This window comes from Octodon degus, unplaced genomic scaffold (genome assembly GCF_000260255.1).
Source record: "Octodon degus isolate 3935 unplaced genomic scaffold, OctDeg1.0 scaffold00025, whole genome shotgun sequence".
NCBI classification, from domain to species: domain Eukaryota; kingdom Metazoa; phylum Chordata; class Mammalia; order Rodentia; family Octodontidae; genus Octodon; species Octodon degus.
In genome coordinates, this window is record NW_004524601.1 from 8,281,553 (window position 1) to 8,304,842 (window position 23,290).

At 42.6% G+C, this 23,290-nt stretch overlaps 1 protein-coding gene and 1 pseudogene across 1 annotated transcript in view; one reads left to right on the forward strand and one right to left on the reverse strand.

Moving 5' to 3' along the window:
• The window catches only part of Tmeff2 (transmembrane protein with EGF like and two follistatin like domains 2), a 251,043-nt gene that overhangs the window by 110,684 nt on the left and 117,069 nt on the right, over window positions 1-23,290 (forward strand). The gene's annotated exons all lie outside the window — the stretch shown is intronic.
• Window positions 14,822-15,327, reverse strand: LOC105741826 (annotated as a pseudogene).

A 23,290-nucleotide genomic window follows, 5' to 3' on the forward strand; every position in this document is an offset into this window, starting at 1 on the left:
AGAGTGAGCAGCATTTGGAACTTGGATATAATTAGGGCATTAAGCCTGAGTGCACTACGGTAGGGAGGAGCTGATGACTGTATACAGTACCTCGTGCTTTTGGAAAGCCGATGAGCTGCCTAAATACTACACGTGGCATCAGCTCATAGAAGGGTTGGCTTTTCTCTAGTTCTCGACTTTGAAATAACTTTTCCCCATACGCAAGCCAAATTAATATAGCAGAGGGAGAAGTTTAATTCAGTTCACTTCATCAAGGATTTATAATTGCAGAATGCCAGAAAAGGACATTTTTCTTTATCAACATCTGCATCCTTCTTCCAGAAGAAAGTGCCAGCAGCCTCGAGGCCATGTTGCTGCTTTCTACATTTGCAGGAAAGTTTGCGGGTTTGGCTTCTCTCCTGGCCCAGAACCACTTACGTTAAGGAGAATTGCTTGTTCTGCCATTGAGTTCAAATGGAAAGAACTGGGCCGGGCTGTGCAGGACACGGGAGCTTGGACAAAAGTAAACAGAAGCTGTCACTTCAGCCCCTCTTCTGCCCTCTCTCAGTGCTAACTACAAAATTATCCTTCAGCACTCTCGGCCACGTTTTGCAGCTACCTATTATTTCACTATTAGAGAAAATTTCTTATTATATTATTTGTATAACAACATAAACATAATACAACTGATCAGAGTATCGATTGCTCATAAAGCAAACTCTTTTAGGTGGACAGAGCCTCACCAGTGTTAAGGAAGAATAGAAAGATGGCAGTTAAAAGATTTTGTCTCAAAAAATAAAATCAGCTATAGAAATCTTGGCAGTGTAGACCTGTTCCAGCACATAGGAAACTTAACCTACAGGGTAAGATACTCTTGTTTGGCCTTCTTTCATCGTCTTCATTTTTTCTTTATTTGAAAGTGTTTCATAGCTGAAAATTAACAATGTAACACATGGAGATGAAATTTGGTTTTTAGGGATGTCTGGGGAATGCATCAAAATAAACACTACCAGGAGGTAAGAGGATACAAATTCAGCTGTTCAGGGACATCATTTCTCTGCAGAATCCCAGCAGATAATTGGACAAAGTAATTTCAACAAAAGCTTACTCTAAAATAATTAATTAGCAACCACACATCTACGAGGATGTTATATGTTTATATGTTATATGTTTTCACATATAACCCAAGGAATAGAGAGCAGTAACCTTCTGATAAAAGAAAGTTAAAAATGATGACAAGTACTAAGTTGCAGACCGAGTCACCGTGATGTTACGTATCCAGTGGTCCTTTGGATAGCTCTAAAATGCAGGTAATTGTTCTGGAAAATCAAAAGGGAAGAAGGGCAAGCTAGGTCTATCCACTGTGCTCACTCTAACTTTATTCGGCCTCGTTGGCTGCTGGGAGCAGGGCCCTGCTCGGAGCACAGAGGCCACCTGTGACTTCAGCAGGAACGAGCAGATAGAAGACTCTGCTGATGGTAAGCAGCAGACACAGGGGTGAGAAGTCAGGTTCTCTGGTTAACAAAACTCCTATGCACATAGGAGAGGGGAAAAACAACCCAAACAGTAGTACATTTGGAAAGCTGTCCCTGATGGAACTAAAAGTAAAATCTTAACGCTCATGTAGAAGATTGAACATTCCCCCCATTATGTCTCTTTGTACTAAGTGTCCAGAGTACGAAAATTGAAATCAACAGAGCTGATTATGAAGCAGTGGGCCTTTTCTACTGCTGAGATCAGCTCCGGTCACCCCTGCACCCCAGCAGTGTATTAGTAGTTATGGCTTCTACGTTCTATAAGAAGAAAGCCTGATTTTCTTCTTCTTTTTTTCTCTCTTTAGTACAGGGTCTACAAGGCCTCACTACACAGATTGTACTCGTAGTGATTTTCCTGTGTTCAGCCTCCCAAGCGCTGGGATTACAGGCCCGCGCCCCCGTGCCCAGTCTCAATCACTGTCTCAGTGTGCCCCAGGGGTGGGGCCGGCACGGCACATGGGGGATCGAACCGTGGCCGCTGCACTCTGCCTAAGCAGATACTTTATTCTGCTGAGGTATCTGGCCAGCCCAAGCCTGATATTTTTATCAGTTAATTCATTCAAAATTAAGTTTTAGACATAGGAATTTAATAAATTAGCTCAACATTATGGCTGACTGTTTTATATTTCTTAAATCAGAGTTAATATGGCTAGAGGGAAACTACTTTCAGTTTTTCCATCTTTATTAAGAAATTTGCTAAGGAAACAAAACCTCAAAATATGTAAGAATGGAGCCCTCTTTTTCTGGGCTTACTATTAAGATAGACAGTCTTTACCTAACTTTTCAGAGACAGCTTCAAGACTAAGCTGCAAAGCATACTGCATTTTCTGTAGATTTCTAGTAAACCAGCAAGCTGTCCACCAAGCTCCTACTAGAATAATGGCATCATTTTGCTTTTTCTGTTATTTATACGCGCTTCAGGTAGGCCCTAGCACTGCATTATGAACGGTAAGGAGATTTGCCTGCAGTCTTCATTATCTACATAATAAAATATCTTTTCGTTCATTGTAATTATTAACACAAATTCTATTTATAACATTTCTGTATCATCTAAGTAACATTGCACTGAATGCTAACTTAAAAAGTACTTCATTCCGTCAGCACAAACAAAACTGAATGTTTCTTTTAAGATTGTCCTTCAAACACCGCACTTAACAGGTCAGTATCTTCTAAGATATTGTGTCTGGGCTGGGGAGATAGCTCAGCAGTGTGAGTGCCTGCCTGGCAAGTGCAGTGATCTGGGGTTGGCCCCAGGTACGGCTTGCCCTGCAGGCCCCTGAAGCCCGGGCATGCCGCGCCAGCTACGGAAACCAGGCGTGTGGGCGCACACCTGTAATCCCAGGACTGGGGAGGCTGGGACAGGAGGATTGCTACAAGTGCGAGCTGCATAGTGAGACCCTGTACCAAATAAATAAATAAAATAAGGTCATGAGAAGCAGCAGGTGAAGATCAGGAAATCAAGTAAGCTTCTGACCACAGAAGTCAGTCGCCCCCGTGAGCACACTTTGGCTTTGGCAAAGAGATTTGAAGTTCAGGTCTTTATTTTAGGCAAACAGGAAAAATCATGGCACATGAGAGCTGCACTCTAAAGTAATACATTTAAACTGTGTGCAGGTACCGTGTACCTGGAAATACCCCATAGATTTTTTTTCACAGCATAACACAAGCTCCACTACACGCAGATGTTCCTGGATGACTTACGGCAGTAAAGCTCACCATAATGGGGTCTAATTGATGTGCGTTAGGTAGAGTGTTTCTAACTTACAGCCACACTAAGTCACTCTGAAGCGTATACACTGCTCGGCTGTTTATAAAATTCTGTTTCTCTAGCGTCAGCTCTGTCACCATCATTACCATCGTGTAGTGTCAGAGAGAGGTCAGTTCTGAAAACGTTAACCTCTTAGTTTAACAGAAGTTAATAGTTCTTGCAGTATCAAATTCACACGTTTTTGTATCATCCTAAGCATTATTTGTGCACCTTGATCTTACAAGTACAAAATAGTGCCAGTGCTTTTGGTCATCAAAAAGCTTGTAAGAAAATGAAGCATATCTTAGATCTTCAAAAAGCTACCAAATAAATGTGTTTTAGAAAGCTACTCAAAGCTTAAATAGGGATGGACTGAGGCGTAAAAAAATTGGAGAAAGAAAATGATTTTAGGCTTTAATCATTGGCTTATGTGTACCCATGTTAACAGGAGTCTAATGCTGCAAAAACAAGGCTCCAGGTACAGAGTTTACTTCTTCCGTATACGTGTCCCTCGTCTGCAGGACAGAGCGACAGCTTTGATTGCTCAGGTTCGTGGCTCACTTTCTAGTACGTGTGAGTCTATTGAGACATTCGGACAGTGGACATAGAGACGAATGTGCGAGGGCAGACGATGAGTTTGGGGAGGAAAATATAAATGAAGGAGGAAGCAGGACAGGGCCATTAAGACGTTCAAGCTGTGGTGCAGACGTGGCCCTGGGGAATGGCACAAGAAGAGAGGAGGGGCAGGTCGGTGCAGGGTGCATGTCCGGAGCAGGTGCTGCCCGGTGGCAGGCATCTCATGGTGGGCACGGGTGGTGGCTGGGCCCCAGCACCCCCACTGCACCCCCTGTGAGGTGCCAGAGAAACGCGGTTGGAGCTGGAGCTGAGGTAAGTCCTGAGGGTGACTGACAGCTGGAGGCCGCCGCTAACTGCGCATCTGGCAATTACATGGCAGATTTTTCATTAAAGTGAGATGTGAAACAGATTCAGAATGGTGAAGTGAATAGTGTATATTTAGGGGAAACCAGCAGCTCTCTGGGATACACACATGTATGTGGGGTGTGTGTGTGTGTGTGTGTGTGTGTGTGTGTGTGTGTGTTTCCCTAAGTAGAATTAGAGTACAAAGAAGCTGTATTCACCCAGGCCCCATTGAACGCCACCACTGTTCCCAAGAAGAGGAGCGTCACAGAGGTGAGAGGCATGTCTGTTGTCTGTTCAGATTTTGAAGAACATTAACAAAAATGTGTTTTTCAGTCCAGAATGTGATACAGTTAATTGTAGATCAAATTTTTGTCAAACTTTTAATTTTTTTTGACTTCTATATTTACATTATACCGTCTCATCTGTATGCTTCTGAGATTTGTCTGAAACCTTGAGATCGAATGAGGTTGCTTTGTCAAATGCCCACCAAACAGAATGCAATTCAGAGCATCCGTAAGGTTAAGTTGTAGGATTTCCAGTGACCACATCAGAGGAACCCCTTTGATGTAATACATCTTCAGCATCCATGATAAAAATTAGCCGCCATTGTTATTTCAGTCCAACAACAAGACAGTTCTGAAGAAAAGGAGAGCGAGAGTGTGCTGCCCAGTGGTACCCCACCAGCGTAGCACGAAGGAGGTACTGGGTTTGGTAGCTAGCACCACAGAAATAAGTAACAGTGTGAAGGAATAGCTCCCACTTCACAGAGGCAAACGGTAATAGAATTGTACTACTCTTCCAGTAGACGAAGCCAAGTTCTTTCCTTGTATTGTCTCTAATCTTGTCACATACACACAAGGGGAAGCAGGATCCCCATTTTCATGACAGTGCAAAGGATTGGGGAGTTTTGGTTTCTTTGACCAGAAGTGTATCTCACAGTTAAACTACGGTTCCCATGATCCCAGCCCTTATCTGTTTTCAGCTGTGCTCTGACATCTGAAATAAACATTACTTTTGAATATTGTTTTCCTTAAAAGCCTTCAGCCTAGTACTAGGTTAGTCAGCTTTCATTGCTGTGAGAGAAAATGAAAGAAAAGGAGTTTAAATGAGAGAAGGTTAATGGAGGCTCACGGCTTCCGAGGCTCCAGTCCGCACTCGCCTTTGTGTCAAGGCCTGGGAGGGGAAGCAGAAACATGGAGGTGGAGTGGAGCAGAGGGGATCACCTCTTCATCTCATGGAGTACAGGAGACAAAGAGAACGGGCGACTGGGTACCAGAGACAGTCCCCTCGGATCTGCTCTGCGTGCCCCACCGGGTGTCACCGCCAGTGATACCATCAGTTGGTAATCTCACCGGTGGGTAACTCAGCAGTGAGCTCAGAAGCCTTGTGCTCAAGCCCCTTTCCAAGAGTCCAACTCAGTGAGCCCTTTGGGGGCAGGCTGTATACCAACCCTAAGAAGTACAAATGCAAGTGTGGACTTCCGGACACACTGTTGCAGCCTGTGCTTTATTTATTGTGCAAGGGCAGGGGGCAGATGTAGTTTGCAAAAAATATTTAAATAATGGCCTAAATTTGTTGCAATGTCTTTCTAATAAGAAACTGTACTTAATATTCATTTATATTCATATAGATATAACACATATATGTACGTGTACCCAAACTTGAGAACAAAGCTAAACATCCTGCCTTGTCATCATCGTGTAATTGTCATTCCTCACTGCCAGCCTAATTATTGCCTGATATAATGATCAAGAATTAGAAGAAAGACATCCTTGGACGGTTAATAAGCCATCCAGAAAATCCGATTACCATGATCAAGCCATAATGATTTTTATTTCTCATTATAATAGATCACCTGAAAAGTTAGAGGAAGAAAAAAACAGATAGGCAGCGCTGGGTAATTGTACTCGTATGTTTCCACGGTAGATTTTACAGATGATCACCAGTTATGAATTCCTTTCATATCTAAAACTGGAGTTTTTTATACATTAAACCACCGTTATTATAGTAATCAAAGCCCGTTTATTTGATCATCATCATAATGGACTACTTGAGGCATTTTCTCCTTTGCTAATTGACAGTTGGTCAGCTAAGAGGTGCTTTTCACAAAATCTTCAATAACCCTAAGGGTTTGAATGAGCTTCTAATAAATGCCTGAGAAGCTCCTTTAGTTTCTTAAGTGCATTTGCTAAAACTCTCAACTGCTATTTTCCACCTTTTGGTCAGAAAGTGCCTTTGATCTGCCATCCAGTCCCCTGTCTCACACGCCTCTCTCTGTCTCACGCATTGTCACCCTGCGCGTCAGCACGGTGACATGGTACCATTTAGATATCAGCTTCAGACAGCAGAACTCTTCGCAGCAGACAAGGAAATGCACAGAGTCGGGAAAGGGTCAAACTGAGGCTCGGCTCGCCCTGCTCAGGGTGTTGCATAGGACGGAGGGCGTGTGGTGAGGAGACCCAGCGCTGAGCTTGACCTTCTCTCCCCCTCAGCTCCACACCTAGGCTCTGCCGCACACGGCCGCAGGCCACTTCAGCATCTGTGCTCAGATCCCCCCCGCCCCGCCCAGCTCCAAGACTCTCCACACTCAGTATCACAGAATTGCTTTCTGCGACCTGCTCTCTGCGCCACTTCCTGTGTGGTGCTGGTGACCGGGGGGTCGTGGGGCTAAAGGCGTCAGGCACCATGAATAAAGAGACTCGCTGAGTTTAGAGAAGCGTGTGCGGTGCATAATCTTAAAGTATTCACCTGGACCTGCAGTATTTTCTCACGATAACCTCCACAATGGCAGGAACTTCATTTGTCTTACTGCCTTCTCTTCTTTACATCCAGCAGGAGTCTGAGAGGTGCTGATCCGTAGAGTGGTCATGAGGAAGAGCTGGCCCGTATCAATGACTTAACAACTCAGTATCTACTTTTGATTCTTTCACATCATTTCATTCTTAAATATTCAAGGAAGTTTTTCTTATGGTAAATATTCCCAAATATCAGGAAAATGACTGGTTCATCTGAAAATTTCTGTTCAAAGCAGAAAAGGTATTGGAAAGAACGGGAGGAGGGGGCAGCGGTGCTTGAGCTAGCTTCTCAGATAGAGGAGTTCATGTTTGAGAGGCGAAAGCTCATACCCGTGCAAGTATGTGCTGATACTTAGTAAGTTGAAAAATCATCCTGTTTCTTGCTTCAGACAAAATTGATTTTATTTTTTTCTTGTTCTTCAGCAAATATTCTCTAATTTCCTACTGTGTGAGAAGTTTTATGTGACTGCAAAGGCGCAGAGCAAATTAAAATAATTCTTACTTGCAGCCAGGTCATGAAAGTTCTTGGTCTTCCGTTACTACGGAGCCACAACACCTGACACCCACAGCTTGAGAGTAGGGGAGGTTCAGTGGGCTCCCAGGTGCGGTGCCTGGTCAGCCATTCTGGAGGTAGCAGGGTGCCCACAGTTCCCTGCCCCGCTTTGCTGATCCACATCTTCCTATCAGACTGTGGCCCCCGACTCAAAGCCAGCGATGCACCCCATGACCCCAGCGCCTTGCACAGGCTCTGCCTCGGTCCACCTGCCATCGTCTGCTGACCTTCTCCATCCAAAACCTAGCAGAACTTGTTCCTTACACCTTGCTTTCTGCCCCCTTTGCTTCTTTCCCTCCTTCTTTCCTTTTATCTTACCTGTATTTTCTTCCTTCCTTTGTCAAGTACAGAACCCAAAGTCAAAGTATAAAGGACATAGAATCAAATGTCATCCTGAGTCTCTTGTGCATCGTAGCAATTAATCTGGAAAAGTAAGCACTTGGAAATTTCCTCTGGCCAGCTGAGGTTCACTTCGTCAGTGTGTGCTCTAATGTTTAAAATAAATATTTTGCAATTAGGGTGAAATATGTTACTGACAGCTGCTGAGGCTGAAAGCTTCTATTTATTCAGACACCCGTTTTTATCTCCGAAACACGAAGGTAATGGCAAATCCCGAGCTTATCACTGCTTCTAGATGCAAACACAGAATTAAGTCTCTGTGCCTTCATTTGGCTTTAATCTCCTCTCTCAATCTGCTGGTAATGAGAGGCTTCTGGATGTCAGTTTAGAAAGGCGTTCTTTTGCAAGAAAATTTTAGCTCTCCAAGATAAAGTCTGTCCTATTACAAATGATATAGTGCTCCAGGGTCACAGTGTAGACTCTATTTAAACTCATGTGACTGAGATTATGTGGAAGAATGAGGCTCCGTGCGAGGGAAGCATTTCCGTGAGAAGCCCGCAGGCCGTACTCTACGGCACAGCTCTCACCACCCGTGATGAGTGAGGAGCCCAGAACCAGACTGCAGGCACAAGCTCAGAGGCGGTGGCCAGAGCCCCGGACACAGCGGAGGGATTCATCGTCGCCACAGCCATTCTGCCATGCTTTCTCCTTTTCTTCTGTGCTGTTAGGTCTAGACCATGGTACCATTGGCACGTATCATCAAGGTATTTAAAGAATAAAGTGGGAGGAAGCCCTTGAGGTAGAGTAAGGATGTAAGCTCTAATTGATTAAGACTTTCTGCTCTGTTCATACATTAATCAGGGATCAACATGTGCAGGAGCGGCACACTCACTCCTGTGGCCCATCGATCTGCAGTAACATGGTCTCTCTAACTCGGGAAGATGCAGGTGTCAGGTGTGCTGTCACTTATTGCAGTTGGGCTGAGAGACTCTAAAATACAAATCCTGACTGGGAAGACAGATGGGAGAGGCTGTCATGCTCCGTGCTAGAGGAAGGCTTCTCTAGAGCACTCTGCCCTGTGGAGTTCACTGGGCTGCGGTCACTCGCTGCCTACCTTGTCCCATCCAGGAGGCCGCCAGCCCTATGGTGCTGGTGGCTGGTTGAGATGTAGATGGTAAGGCTGGAGAAGTGGATTTCTAAGTTTATTTTATTTTATTCATTTTTTAAATCTTTATTTATTTGCTACAGGGTCTCAGTATGCAGCTCAGACTCATAGTGATCCTCCTGTCTCAGCCTGCAGCTCTGGGATTATTGGTGTGCACCACCATGCCTGGTTTTGGTGGCCAGCACGACACACCCAGGCTTCCAGGGCTGGCACAGCGTGCAGTACTGGGGATCAAACCCAGGTCCTTGCATTCACCAGGCAGGCACTTAGACTGCCAAGCTATCTCCCCAGCTCCTGGATTTCTAATATATACAGTTTTAATTAGTGTAAATTTGAACTGCTGCAGGTGGAAGCCTACTGCTCTAGCACACCACACAGACCTGGAGCATTTGACGTCTACCATTTAAAAGATAGGTGGGTTCATCTTTAGTGCTATAGATTGAATGCATGACCTCCTTTATGCTAAGGATGAACTCTACCTCTGAGCTATACCACAGCCCGCGAGATATTTATATATTTGATCAGCTATCAGCAAATATTTCTTAAACATTTTCTGATCACCCCATCCAAAGAGATTTTCTGTATTCCAATAAGATTCCTCCAAGTAATTCAGAGATAAAACTTGGGACACTGCTTGTCACCTCCCCATGGCTTGGACTTTGTGTTTTAAAGTATTAAAGCTAAATGTTGACATTCCTAAGGTGGCTCGGGTCACCCCAAAACTTAGAATCTTTGGTACTTGGGGTTAAACATACTACTCCAAGTGACATATTAATGTACCTCCCAGCTTAGTAGATGGTGGATTTCACGGAGGAAAGTAGACATGAATTTACTCTGGGTTCCCACTCTTGCCGGCTGACTCTCTGATTTATTGGATGAGAGATCTCAGGTGATGCTTTCAGGCATGGAACCATCTGAGAGTTATGTGACTGGGTGAGAAGAAACCTTCAGAGGTACCTAAATCTTCTTCCACCACTCGGAATCTCATCTGTCCTGGAATAAAGATCGTTTTTATGTGAGATGTTTCTATCTAGATAGCTATAAGGAAATGTAGCAAAGATTTGCAGACTTGAATCACATTCATACTGACAAGGATCTTCAAACCTGTAGAATATTTACTAAGGCTGCACAACACCTTATTTTTAATCTTAATTTTGTTTCCCAAAGATTGAAGGAGTGGTTAATGTAGTATATATATATTGAGAAGTACATTAATCTTTTGACTAGCATTTGTTTTCCTGTGTTTTCCTTAGATACTACCCAACAAATGAGGATTGTTCTTAATTTGATTTCTGGAGTAATCATGGATAAGGATATATTGTAGCATTTAACAGATGCACTAGACAGAAGAGTGGGTTATTAAAGGTACATTTCTGTATACCCAGAATCCAACTGGCTTCTTAATTTTACTGAATTTCTGATTCTGAATTTTATTTCTAATCTCATGTTGGTGTTCTGATCATACACAATTTCGGGCTTTTAAATAGGAGTTAAATCCAAGTAAGTTGTCTTGAGAAAATTGAAATCCTTCCCAGTTTCATTAAAACTGGTATGAAACCTGCTTTAAAAAAAAAAAGTTCAGGTGACATTCTTGGCTGGTTTTTTCCACCCACAGAGTTCTCTCAATATGCAGCAATTTTCACTAAGGAAACTTCATTGTTTATAGCACCCTCACCTTGCCTTGGGGTTCTGCCAGGTATATTCTGCTATAAAGTAGAAGCTGTTTTAAAAACACATCTTTCCCATTTGGAAGTTCCTCACCAAATATTTCTTCCATGCTTTATACTGACCCTTGTGTGGACCAACAAATCGCTGCCTAGGTCATCTCACCCTCTTAAGAGCACAGCTAAGGTATGTGTTTTATTTGGAATTCTTTGTAGACCCAGGAATACGGTTAGCAACCTTTCTCTCTGAAATGCTTGTCAGGCAGTGGAGAGCAGAGGAGGAATAAAACTGTCGCTGTGGAAGATAACCCCGTCATATGCGACATGGAGTTAACAACCTAGGGAGGGCAGAGTCCTCTTCATGTTGACTACCTGCCCCATGTTAGTGGAAGGGCTTTCTGTGTGGAGGCGCTTACCCTGAACAATGAATAGTAAAGGTGTCATTACTGTCCAGGCCCCCAACATATGTGAAATCCTCCCTCCCATTACATACATTTCCCCCATCTCCCCATCTGTTTAAAAATCTTGTCACTGTAAGGACTTACACAGTCACATGATCGCCTAAAAGGAATACTCCTTATGCACAAAGAAAAGCAATTGAGTAGAGACAAAATGAGTTTCTGTATATCGGTATTTCACACAGCTTTAAGTTTTTCATTTCATTAACATTTTCTTTGAATCACACTGCATATTTTTTAGGAAAACAGCTTCCTTATTCATTTTATCTGATCTAAAAATACAAATATGCCTGAAGAAATCTAAGCAACTTTGGGGGAAAATGAAAGCGACAGTGTGGATGTCATGTGGGAAGAAATTTGGGCAGAAGGCAGAAATTGTTTCATGATAGGAAAATATATATATATTTTTCTATTTGGGGATATCCTGAGTCAGCCACAATCCAGTCTTTATGCCAGAAAGGCTCTGTGTAAAGAGCTCTTAAACATGTTTGTGTCTGGGAGGCTGAAACAGGAGGATGCTAGTCTGCGCAACTCAGCAACTTTATAAGACTCTGTCTCAAAATGTCAAGAAGTGGGAAAGGCTAATGCAAAGGTTCTGGTTTCAGGCTCTGACACTGCAAATAAATCGATAAACGAACAAACATGTTCATGTGAACAGATTTTTAAAATACTTATGGTTGTGAGTAAATACTTCTTGCATGTTCTTGGGTGGAAAATCAGGTCTACTTTATGATACAGAAACTATTGCTCTTGCCATTTCGATAACCACTGTCAGCAGCAGCCCAGTTGAATGAGTGCGAGTAGATTGCCTTAACTGTCCCAACAGTGGCCTCCTGTCTACCCTGGCAGGAGCACAGCGCTGCCTGAGCCTTGTCCACTTCTGTCCTCCTGCCTCACATAAATCTACAGAACACTTTGTATTATTGTTTTGCATATTGTCATTTTTGAACCACTGGCATTACCACCTGATACCTGCTTCAGAACTCCTTCTCATTCATACTGTTGGCCTTCACCTCTTTTTCCCTGCGCTTGAGCAAAAGCAATCGAGTGCCACATCATTGCCATTTTTCTTGGTGACTTGGCGCTTCACACTGCCACGTTCTCTACTCCACGGCCACCATTTGGGAGCTGAGTGCTTGGCAGGTCCTGGAGAAAGGAACCGCGGGAGAGACTGCCGCCGGGGCTCTCAGCTTCTTCCCCTTGAAGGCTCAGGCGGGCCAGGTATGGCACGTTTATGCTGCAGTGTCGTGCATCCTCCAGACCTGGAGGCCCCACGTGTCACTCTCCCTGCTCTTCACCGCAGCTCTTTGGACAGGCGTTGGGTGGGCACTGGGCTCCGCCCACTGTGCTTACTCAGGGACCTGACAGCGGAGCCTGGCCTGGTGACTGCGTCCTTGCACCCAGCCCCTCAGCACGCTCTGTCTGTTTTCTTGCTGAGTCACATTTCACCGGGCCTGTCTTGCCACCTCTCCAGTGTAACCTGCCAAGTGGCCTCTCTCGCCTGTCTCGAATACTCTTCCCAGCATCTAAAGATAGCCCTCCTGGGTCTCCACCCTGCAGATGAACACTCCAGCCTGAAGTCTGCTCTGTGGCACGCTGCTCAGCCGCTCCTTAGAGCTAGGTTTGTGACCCAGTCAAGCACAGAGTATCCAGAGACGCAGTAGTGCTCTTGTCCCTGGCAGCGCCTTAGCACTGGCCTGGAAGGTGCCCAGAGTCCTCGCACTCATTTTCGTCATCTGGATTTCTTATCATGTCTCGTTGTTACACAAAACTGAAGTGACCTGAAAATCGCAAGCACTACAGGGTCCTTCTCTGGCCACTGTGTGTTGCCGTCTCTCAAGCCGCACACTAGGTGGACTTGGAAGCAGGTGAAGAGCCCAGAGCCATGGACATCCTGCACTGGCGCGCCCTGGCCTGGCATGAGGGAAGCCCCGTGTTCCATCCCCTGAAGAAGAAGAAAATGAGACACATGGCTTGATGCTGAAAGCCTGGGACAGAAGGAGAGAAACCGGCCTTCCAGAATGCGGTTGAGCTAAGAATGTGTAGAGGCAGAAAGCGAGGGCCTGGGACGGTGACAGAGCCAAGGAAGGGAGGCACAGCCATCTTGCTGAATGGTCTGATGTAGCCGCTGAGCCCTGTGACCCGCCTGATTCAGACATCGAGCCCTGTAGACCAGTCCACCATCACGTGTAAATCCAGGGCAAGCTGTGAGCATGGCTGTAGCCCAGAAAGCAAGCGGTGGTGCTGGAGACGGAAGCGGAGAGGGTGGTCTGGGAATGGGCTTCAATACCGGGTGAATCACTGTACTTTTCTCATTAAAGCAATAGGGGATCTTAAGCCACAAAGGACTGTATCTTAATCAGGTTGGACTTTTAAAATCCTGTCCATAACTGTTCTGGCTTCTAGCTAGAGCACATGGTTGTGGATATGAGCAAAACATAAAATATGTTTTTATTTTGTTATTTTCTTGGTGCAACACAGAGTGTGATAAGACAAATGTTTTGACCTTTTAAAAGGCTTGTTTCTTGTGTTTATACTTATGAACATGTTTTCACTCATTCACACACATAAAATCATATTTTATGTCTGCAAACTTTAGAATATATGCCCTTTGATAATACAATTTTTCATTTAAGCAACCATTTAATAAATAATATACAGTACCTAGTAGTCCTGAACCTTTATTGTTTAGCCAACACCAATGATCTCCAAAACGTGAAGGTTTTTTCCCAAATCTGACAGAAATAATATGACGCCATGCAATTATCTTAGAATGAAGCTACATACAAGGTATTTAAAGATAAAAAGATCTATGAATCTTGACGGAACTATGAATGGAAGTGATTTGAATTTTTTAAAATTTAGAAAATTGGTCTAATTATGAAATTTGTGAAGAGAATACTATTAATCTTATAAAATGTATTTTTCCCACTCATCTCTAGAGAACCTTGGTGATATAATGGAACCAAAATTTTGTCTAACACCTTGGCAGGTTTTTTTTTTTTAATTAAGTGTTATCTTCAATTGAAAAGCTAACAAACTTGTCTACTTACATTTCTCCCCCACACCACAAACTCGGTAGTTACCGAGTCTCTAAGCAACATATTCAAAGCTGAGATTAAAAATTTAAAAACAAACAAGTCCTCAGGTCCAACTAAGGGAGTCCTGCTACATGCAGGCTGATCTGTACCAGCAATACTGCTTGACTCTAGGAGGCTGGACGACATTCTAAACAGTCCCACTTGAAACAGTTACTTCAAATAGCCTTTTTCCAGTTTCCAACCTCTGAATAAAGATAGTATTTTGTTAATTCTATTGCAGAAAACTTCTGCAACTTGTTTTATTTACAATGCCAAATTTGAAAAGCTCACTAAAGTTAACTGGACAATAACCTTTGCAGAAATCACTTTACACAAAGAAGGAAAGCTCAAAATGTCAACTTTCTGCAGAACCCACAGTTCAGTTTTATTCAGAGTAAAGAAAACCATCAACTTTTGCTCAGACTAGAAGTAATTCAGCCATTGGTTTGGAATCTGTAACTCAAACTACACATGCAATAAGGACAATATTATGCTAATATAATTGTGTTGTTGCTGCATTTTTCTGTCTAATATTAACAATTATAAACAGCAGTACAACTAGTATTTGGAACAATCCTTATACTTTTACAATGTCAGGCATAACACTTCACTTCTCTTCATACCACTGGTCTCCTTGTGTACCTGGGCTTCCTCCTCTTCAGTAAAGTCATTTTTGATATTAAAAGTCTTGTGAATCTCCTCAGGCGTTTTCCCCTTGATCATTTTGGCCACAGTCTTGCATGCAGACCTTTGATGTCTAGGTAGTTCGCTGCCAGAATAAGTTCAAAAACGGTTCCTTGGTCAACTTTCAGGAATTCTTGATCCCAAACACGGATGTCATCTGTTTGCTTTTCTTTGTTCTCATCATCCTCAGGAGGAGGAGGAGGGTCATCCTTGTGGTGGGTACACCACTAAATGACCTCTTTTAATATTGCTGCATTAACATTTGGTAGAAGAACTGGGTCATCATCTCCTTCATCATCCATTTCCAGATCTTCCAACATGGTCTTGATTATCACAGACTGTTTGTCAATTTCAACATCAACTTTAAATATCTCTCCATCAGAACTCTGCAACTTAACTAAAAGCATGGTGTTGGTCTCTAAAAGACTGTGTGCCCAAGGCAGACGAGAGCAGGAAGATGTTCCCACCGGTTGGAGAAAGGCGACAGTAGACAAAGCCTCTCAGTTGTTTTTTTGTTTGTTTGTTTGTTTGTTTGTAATCTAGATGTCTTTTCCACAATTGTTCGTTCTTTTCGCTTTACAGTTTTAGAGTGAGCTAATGGTTCCGTCCATAGACGCATTGATCAGCTCAAAGTCAGTTTCTTACCTCTCCCAGAGTTTCAGCTTCCCTGGGTCATTTTGTGCTTTTGTTTGACTTTGCATTTTCTTTTCCTTTTTCTTTTTTCTTTTTTCAACTTCACGGGAGATAGTTGTTTTTTCTTTCACACCTGGAATCAAATAATTCTGACTTTTGGTCCTTAGATTTTGAAGAATCGGTGTTTTCCTTCTTGCTTGCTTCCTCTTTGTATGTTGCTTTAAAATAATGGATGGTAATGCACTTTGTCTTGGAGGTAATGAAACTTAAGCCCTAGGACCTGCTAGCAAAGACAGATTCTTGTATAATACAGTACAAGAGGGATTACAGGTTTGGACCATAAGTGACAGGTTTGAAGCCACCAGCTGGGGGGTAGTTGCACACTGGAAGATGGGCAAGAGTTGGCTGACTCCCCACTGGAGCCAATAGAAGGAAAACTGGGCACATGAGACATGATGTCTTTTTTGTTTGTTTGTTTGTTTGTTTTTGTTTTGTGGAACCAGGGATTGAACTCAGGCCCTTGCACTTGCCACGCAAGCACTTATTCTACTGAGCCATCTCCCCAGCCCCTGAGGCATAATGTCTTACTATGTGCCATGTCCAGTGCAGAGCTCCTGCTTCCCTGAGTCAGACAGTGGAGGATGAAGAAATGAAGGCAAGAGTCAGAAAACAAAAAGCTGCAGTTGGGTGGAGCTCTCTCTCCCGGTGGGATGAAAGCACGGCCCAGCAACCGCAGTACTTTACTTATGCCCTGGGCAGAGTGCAGTCACGTGACACTCCTCTCCCTAGCGGCTTGCTTGGCCTTCCGGAGCCTGTTCTCCAGACCCGCCCACACGCAGAGCTGCTCCCCATGAACACGGAGCAAGCAGGAGGTCAAACGAGGTGGTCAGAAAGTACCTAGCAAAAGATTTAAACTCATCTTTCTGATGCTGACCTTTCGCCTGCTATTTTGGTCATTGTACTTGGAAAGAACCAGGGGATTATCCTTAAATAGAAAAAGTAGACTAGAAAGTATTACAGACAATTCAAAAAATTATTGCTGTAACTACCAATTTGATGAAATGGTGTGACCTCTTAAAATTTGCTCATTCCATTTCATTGGCCTCTTTATACTGTTACATATTTATATTTTTATTCTTATTTGTTTATTTTAGGGAAGGGTCTCCAGGGTGTTCAGGGTCTCACTACTAGGTCAGACTCTTTAGTGATCGGCCTGTTTACAGCCTCCTAAGAGCTGGGGTTACAGGAGCATGCGACAACACGCAGTCTCAGTTGCTGTCTCAGTGTACCCCAGGGGCGGAACTGGCACAGCAGGCCAGAGGATCGAACCCCCGGCCCCTGCACCTGCTTGCAGGCACTTTAATCCACTGAGCTATTTGACCTACCCTTAGTTGCATATTTAAATAATACATTTATATGTATATTATTTTATATATTCATCATTCATACATTTTATCTTCAAGTTTCAATGTACTTTGTACATTTTATCTTGAAGTTTCTTTTGGACTTGCATGTGTGAGGTAGAAAAGTTATTTTTTTTAGACTTAAAGTCAAAAACAGCACCCATAGGAAAGTAGGTACAAAAAGGAAAGGATAAAGCTCTTAATTTCATCCTTGTCTGTTATGGTTTGTGTCTAGTTATCCCCCCAACGCCTCATAAAGTCATGGGGCAGGAACTTCTAGAGTTTGCGATTAACTCTTGATCCATTGGGACTATGAGTGATCCAAAGCTGGGATTATGGGTCTGAGTATTGCTGGGATTACAGGCGTGAATGGTGTACCCCTCCTGAGTGGATAGCTTGAATGTAACGTAAGAGGGACAGAGAGACAGATTTCCTCTCTGTGACCATTGTTGCTGCTTCTCCTCCATTTTGTGTGCTCCCTGCCCTAGCCATGAACTGCTGCCCTCTGCCATGTGCCAGCCTGCCTTGGAGCCAGCTGAGTATGGACTGAAACTTCCATTGACTGTGAGCTAAATAAACTTCCTTCCTTCATTTTGAGTGTTGGGTATTTTGTCCCAGCAATGAGAGCAGAGTAACTGAGACAATGTCTTTATCAGTTAGTAAAAAGGAGAGCTGAGCACGTAGTTCCACACAAGAATACTTGCCTGGCGTGCACTGGGCCTTTGTTCAGTCCCCCCACCCCCGGGGGGCAGGGGCAGGACCAATGTCTGAGGTCATCGGCAGAGCTTTTCATCTATCTTGTACCTGCTCCTCCCTCCATTCTTTCACTAATGAGACAAATTTGCGTATTTTCGTGCAAGATTTCCTCCATGGGTTCCATAAATCTCCATTTTGTTATGCTATTTTATGATTCTTACTTCCTTTCTCCAAGAAAAAATTGTAGTCCAATGTCATTATAAGGTCATCGACAAGGCCAGAAATTCGGTTTGAGAGGCTCAGGCATTCTGGACTTCTTCCAAAATCCTTCTTACGGAGTAAGGGAGTGACTTTGCGTCACCTTTCACATTCTGTTCGCGATAACACGTCAGGTTAGCAGAGCAACCTAGAGGGGGCAGAGCCGCTTCACACATTCCCGTGCTTAATCTTCACCCCAGCCTGCGAGCGCGGCGGGCTGGGCTGCTCACTTCAGAAGGAAGAAGAACCTAGAGAGCCCCTGGCTGGCTCTCCTAGAATTAGGCTTCAGTTTTGTCAAGTGCAGAGCTGCCGCTAGGTTACTGCATTTCATTTTCAATTTTAAGTAACATGATCAGATTTTCCCTGAGTAAGGCACACCAGAAATGTATCTGCAAGCGGCGGGTTGGCGGGTCCAGAAATGAGCTAGTTAGAAGGCTACTTAGAAATCCTGGAGAAGTATCATGAAAGTTGAACTAGTAAGTGGTTGAGGGAATAGAAAATGTTTAAGACATAAATTAGTCCTATTAGGTTTTTACCAGATTGTGACACCCCTTTATCAAAATAGCATTAAGACATCAGTAACAGGGTGCTGGGGTGTTAACTCAGTGGAATAAGTGTTTATTTGGCAAGCGCAAGGTCCTGAGTTCGATCCCCAGTACCACCAAAGGAAAAAAAAGTCAATGACAAATGCTGCAAGACTGCAGACAGAAAAGAACCATTCTATATTATTGGTGAGAATATAAGCTAGTACAGCTACTGTGGCAATCAGTATGGAGATTCCCCCAAAATCTAAGAATACGAATGCCATTTGAACCAAGTATTCCCCTCTTAGACATCTTCTCAAAAAGCTTAAATGTATCTTACTGCAGTGACTTACGTGGACTCATGTTTATAGCAGTACAACTCCTAATAACTCTTAGAAGCAGTCTGTATGTTCAGTAATAAGTAAATGAATAAAATGTGTTACTGAGGCACAGCTCAGCATTACTCCACCGTAAAGGATAGGTTTGAGTCATTTGTAGGAAACGAGGTGCACGCTGAGACCATGATAGGAGGTGAATTAAAGCAGACACACTGACTTAACCATCACATGACTTCTGTTATTTGACATTCCATAAAACTGAAGAACAAAATAAATCATAGGATGAAGGAAGAGAGAGATTTCTCAGGAAGGGAAACAAAAGATGGAGGGACATGGAAGGGATGAGGTAGAAAGGGATGAAAAAGCGCCAAGATGTGTTACTTAGGTGCACCAGCGTCGCACCATTACACTGCACTATGTACTACAAATAGGAGCTAATAAAAAATAAAAACAACAAAACAATAAGTTGATTGAAGTTAACGCAAATGGTAGTCTATTTGAAGATTCAAATGAAACTCTTTATATCCCAAAATTTATTTAAGCTGCCAACACTGATGTGCCGGTGACTTAGAGAAGCCTAAGGCAGTACGGATATATCTTTGTTCATCAAAGAGTTACTAACAGAATTGAGTGCAATGTTGGAAAGCAACAAGTTAGTATAAGAAGGACCTCGAAGGGCTTTCCTCTTTTTATTGGCATGCATTCTCCTCAAGCACTCCGTATCTTCCTCTTCTTCTGCACCATATTCCCCCAGCTGATGACCTCCTTAAGTGTAAGTGAAAGCAACAGAGCACAGCGGATGCCATCGGGGATGGCTTCCGCCTCTCTTTCTGGGGGCATCGCCTGTGCCCACTTGCCCTGGCATCCCTGTGTCCACAGAAGATAGCTTCCCCTTGTAGGATCTCCCCTGCCCATTTGTCCAGACCTAGTCTCTTCTCAGGGACCTCTCTTCTGCAGTGTCCCTTCCCCTCTTCCCTTGCCTGTGGTCCCCTCTGCCCCAGCATTTCTTTCAACGTACAGTGACACCTTAATATATCTTTCCTTTAAAAATCCCTCTTAACCAAAATTCATTAGTTAGTGCCTTTTTTCCTGTCCTTCCTGTCAGCAAACCTGTGGAGTAGTGTTAGAGATTTCTGTTCCCCTTTAGTCACCTGCTAAGCTCTTCTCAGGCTTCCCCGACTGGGATTTGGTGTCCATAGAGCAGAGCAAACCAGTTTTCTTAACTTACCAATAAAAAGTACATGTCTCTCTTTCAGACATTCAATAAAGACTAATTTAAAACTATTTTATGAATATGCACAAAATGATTCTAATTCGGCTAGGAGTAACAACTACTTTTTGCTTCTAGTGGTCATGTAATTGATATAGTTCATGAAGTCTGCATTGCAGCTTGTTCAAAGGGAATTCTACTGTGCACGATATGAAGCTGTTCTCTCTCTTTCCTTTCTTTCCTACTTCCTTCCTTTCTTTCTTGAGTTCATTTCTTTCTTCTCTTTTTAAATCCACTGAGAATCTTTAGATCTAACTCAGACCAGCGTAAGTGACATCAGTCAAGTTTAAAGGACGACAGAACCACATGCCTAGTCACTGTGTCAATCCCTTAAATTATGCTTCGCTGTTGTGCAGAAGATAAATTACGTGTGATTTCTAAAGAAGCTTTGTCAAGCTTCAGCAAACTAGCTTAACTATAAAAATTAAATTTTCCTTAATGATTTTCTCTTTTGAAGTCTTCAGTATGAAATTACATGTGCTGTGTCATAAACTTGTTGCATAGGCTTTTTTTTTTTTTCTTTCGGAACTGGGGATTGAACTCAGGCCCTTGCGCTTGCCAAGGAAGCGCCTATTCCACTGAGCCATCTCCCCAGCATTGCATAGGCTTTTTGAGTTATTCTTTAAAAAAAAAAAAAACTATTATGTGTAAGTGTAATTTCAGTCTTTATTTTAGGTTTTTGGCATTTAAATCAAATAAAATTAATTTTTTCAGTAGCACTGTACACTTAATTAAAAGAAAGCAGAGATAATGTATTTCCTTCCTAAAATCAGAACATAATTTCTGCATTGTGATGTGGGTACACATATAGTATTCAACTGTTAGTTTTGTAAATAGGAAACAAAAAATGCCACTTCTCTTATTTTAGCATTTCAGTAGTATATAACTATAATTTTTATTCATATGACTAATATCCTTAAATATATGAAAAAGGAAGGTTTTCTTATTTTTTTTTTAATTCCTATTGGAGGTTTTGAGGGAAAAGTCAAAATAGGTAAATAATAATAATAATAACACAAACAACAGCTTAGGATTTGGGGGCCTCTAGAATTGTCAACACTTTGCACAATTAAATACAAGATACATGTAGGAGAAGTGTGGAGGGAAACTGGCCTACACACTGCAAGTCATGAGTTGCATAATTTTTTTTTGGCTAGGGGGACTGAGGATTGAACTCAGGCCCTTGCGCTTGCCAGGGAAGTGCTTATTCTACTGAGCTATCCCCCTGACCCCATGAGTTGCATAAATTAAAGAAAGACCAGTTCTGCAAAAAATAATAATAATTAATTAATTAATTAATGGGAGAATAGAAATTTTAATTCAAATGTTACTACCCTTCTTAAAGTAGAATATGTCCTTTCTGTATGTCCCTAGAAGGTAAACAGAGCTCAGGTCTTTGGGAGTAACAAGATAGTCATTTATGTGGCTTATTAAAAAAGAAAAATTATTCGTGGTTTGAGGAGCCAAGTAATTTTATTACAACTGATATACTTCATGCTACCATGGGACAATTTTTTATATAAACAAGCAGAAGAAAATTAAAATTCAATTAGTGTGTTCATCACCTCGCTTGTGGCCGGCACCTCATTCCTGGCACCAACAATTGAAGGGAGGAGAGTTTTAATTTGGGTCAGGATTCCGGAGGATTCAGCTCATGGTCAGCCAGTGTCAATGCTGGGACCTCATGGGGAAGGGTGTGGGGCAGCTCGTGGGGCAGGAAGTAGAGCAGGGGTGCCAGGGGGAGGGAAGGCGCCACACACAGACCCAGGGCCATGCCACACTCACCAGGTCATGAATTTCCTGGACATTTCTAAGCCAAAGAACTTGACATATCAGTATTCACAGTTGCAACTGATAATTACTTTGCTGTCCTACTTATTGAAGAAAAAAACACAAACCATTAGATTGATATTGACCATAAAATAGCAAAAGGTGCATTTTATGGTGGGTTTTGGTGGTTTGTTTGTTTTGTGGTACAAGGGATTAAACTCAGAATGTTACACTTGACATGCAGGTGCTTATGCACCTGCGCTGTCTCCCAGCCCCTTGGTGCATTTTAAGTTTTGGGTTTTTTTCGTAAATTCAAATTTGGGGCTGGCCAGATAGCTCAGCAGATTAAAGCACCTGCTTAGGCAGATGTAAGGACCGGAATGTTCTGTGCCGGCCCCACTCCCAGGGCCCACTGAGATGGAGACTGGGCATGGTGGTGCGCACCAGTAGTCCCAGCAGTTGGGAGGCTGAAAACAGGAGGATTAATACTGGTAGTCCAATCTGTGTAGTGAGACCCTGTAGACCCTGTGCTAAGTATATGAAATAAAAACAAAATAAATTCTAGTAATCCTAGCATTTGGTAGACTGAGACAGGACAGTTCCCAGGAGTTTGAGGCCAACCTGGAGTACATAGAAAGTTCGAAGCCATTGTGTGCTGCATAGCAAGACACTATCACAAAAAAAAAAGAAAGAAAGAAAGAAAGAAAGAAAGACAGAAAAGAAAAAAATGGAGGGGGTACAGAAGAAATACCAAAGATCTAGAAGCAAATTTACTATCACAAATACAGATTTTTAACATTGTTTTCTCAGTAATAGATAAAATAAACAGTGAAATCTGAACAAGGAACACCATCAATTTAAGCTCATTAGAATGAACAGGAAATTACCCCTTACAGGAGCAATGTAGAGATTCCAAGATACACCTGAAATAGAGAACGTAGGTCATATCTTAGACCATAAGAAAGTTACAATAAGTTCCAAAGAATTTAAATTAAATTGTGTCCTCTAGTTATGAAATAAAATTAATCAATTTAATACAGATAAACAATAGTTTTCATATCCCCAAATATTTCAAAGTTAAACACATCCTAAAGAGGGCATGGGCCAGAGAGGAAATCTCTGAGGTTGTAACATCTATTTTGAACAGAAATACATGCAAACATAGCGTCTGTGGAATACAATTACAGTACTTCTTATGAGGAAACCCACAGATTTAGCTATCTGTACCAGAAAACAAGGTATAAAGTGACACATTAGTACTTGCATTTTAAGAAACCAAGAAATGATAGTTTCCATCTTCATGTTAGCACAAAGGACAGAAGAGAAAACAGCATGAATTTTAAATATTTAAATAGCCTCTTCGAAAGACAGAAAATTAGTAGTGAAAGAATTTTCTGTGGCCAGATAGTTCTGCTGATGATTTACAGTACACATATGAAGACAGTAATGCCCTGCAGAATGTCTTCCATAGAAAAGAA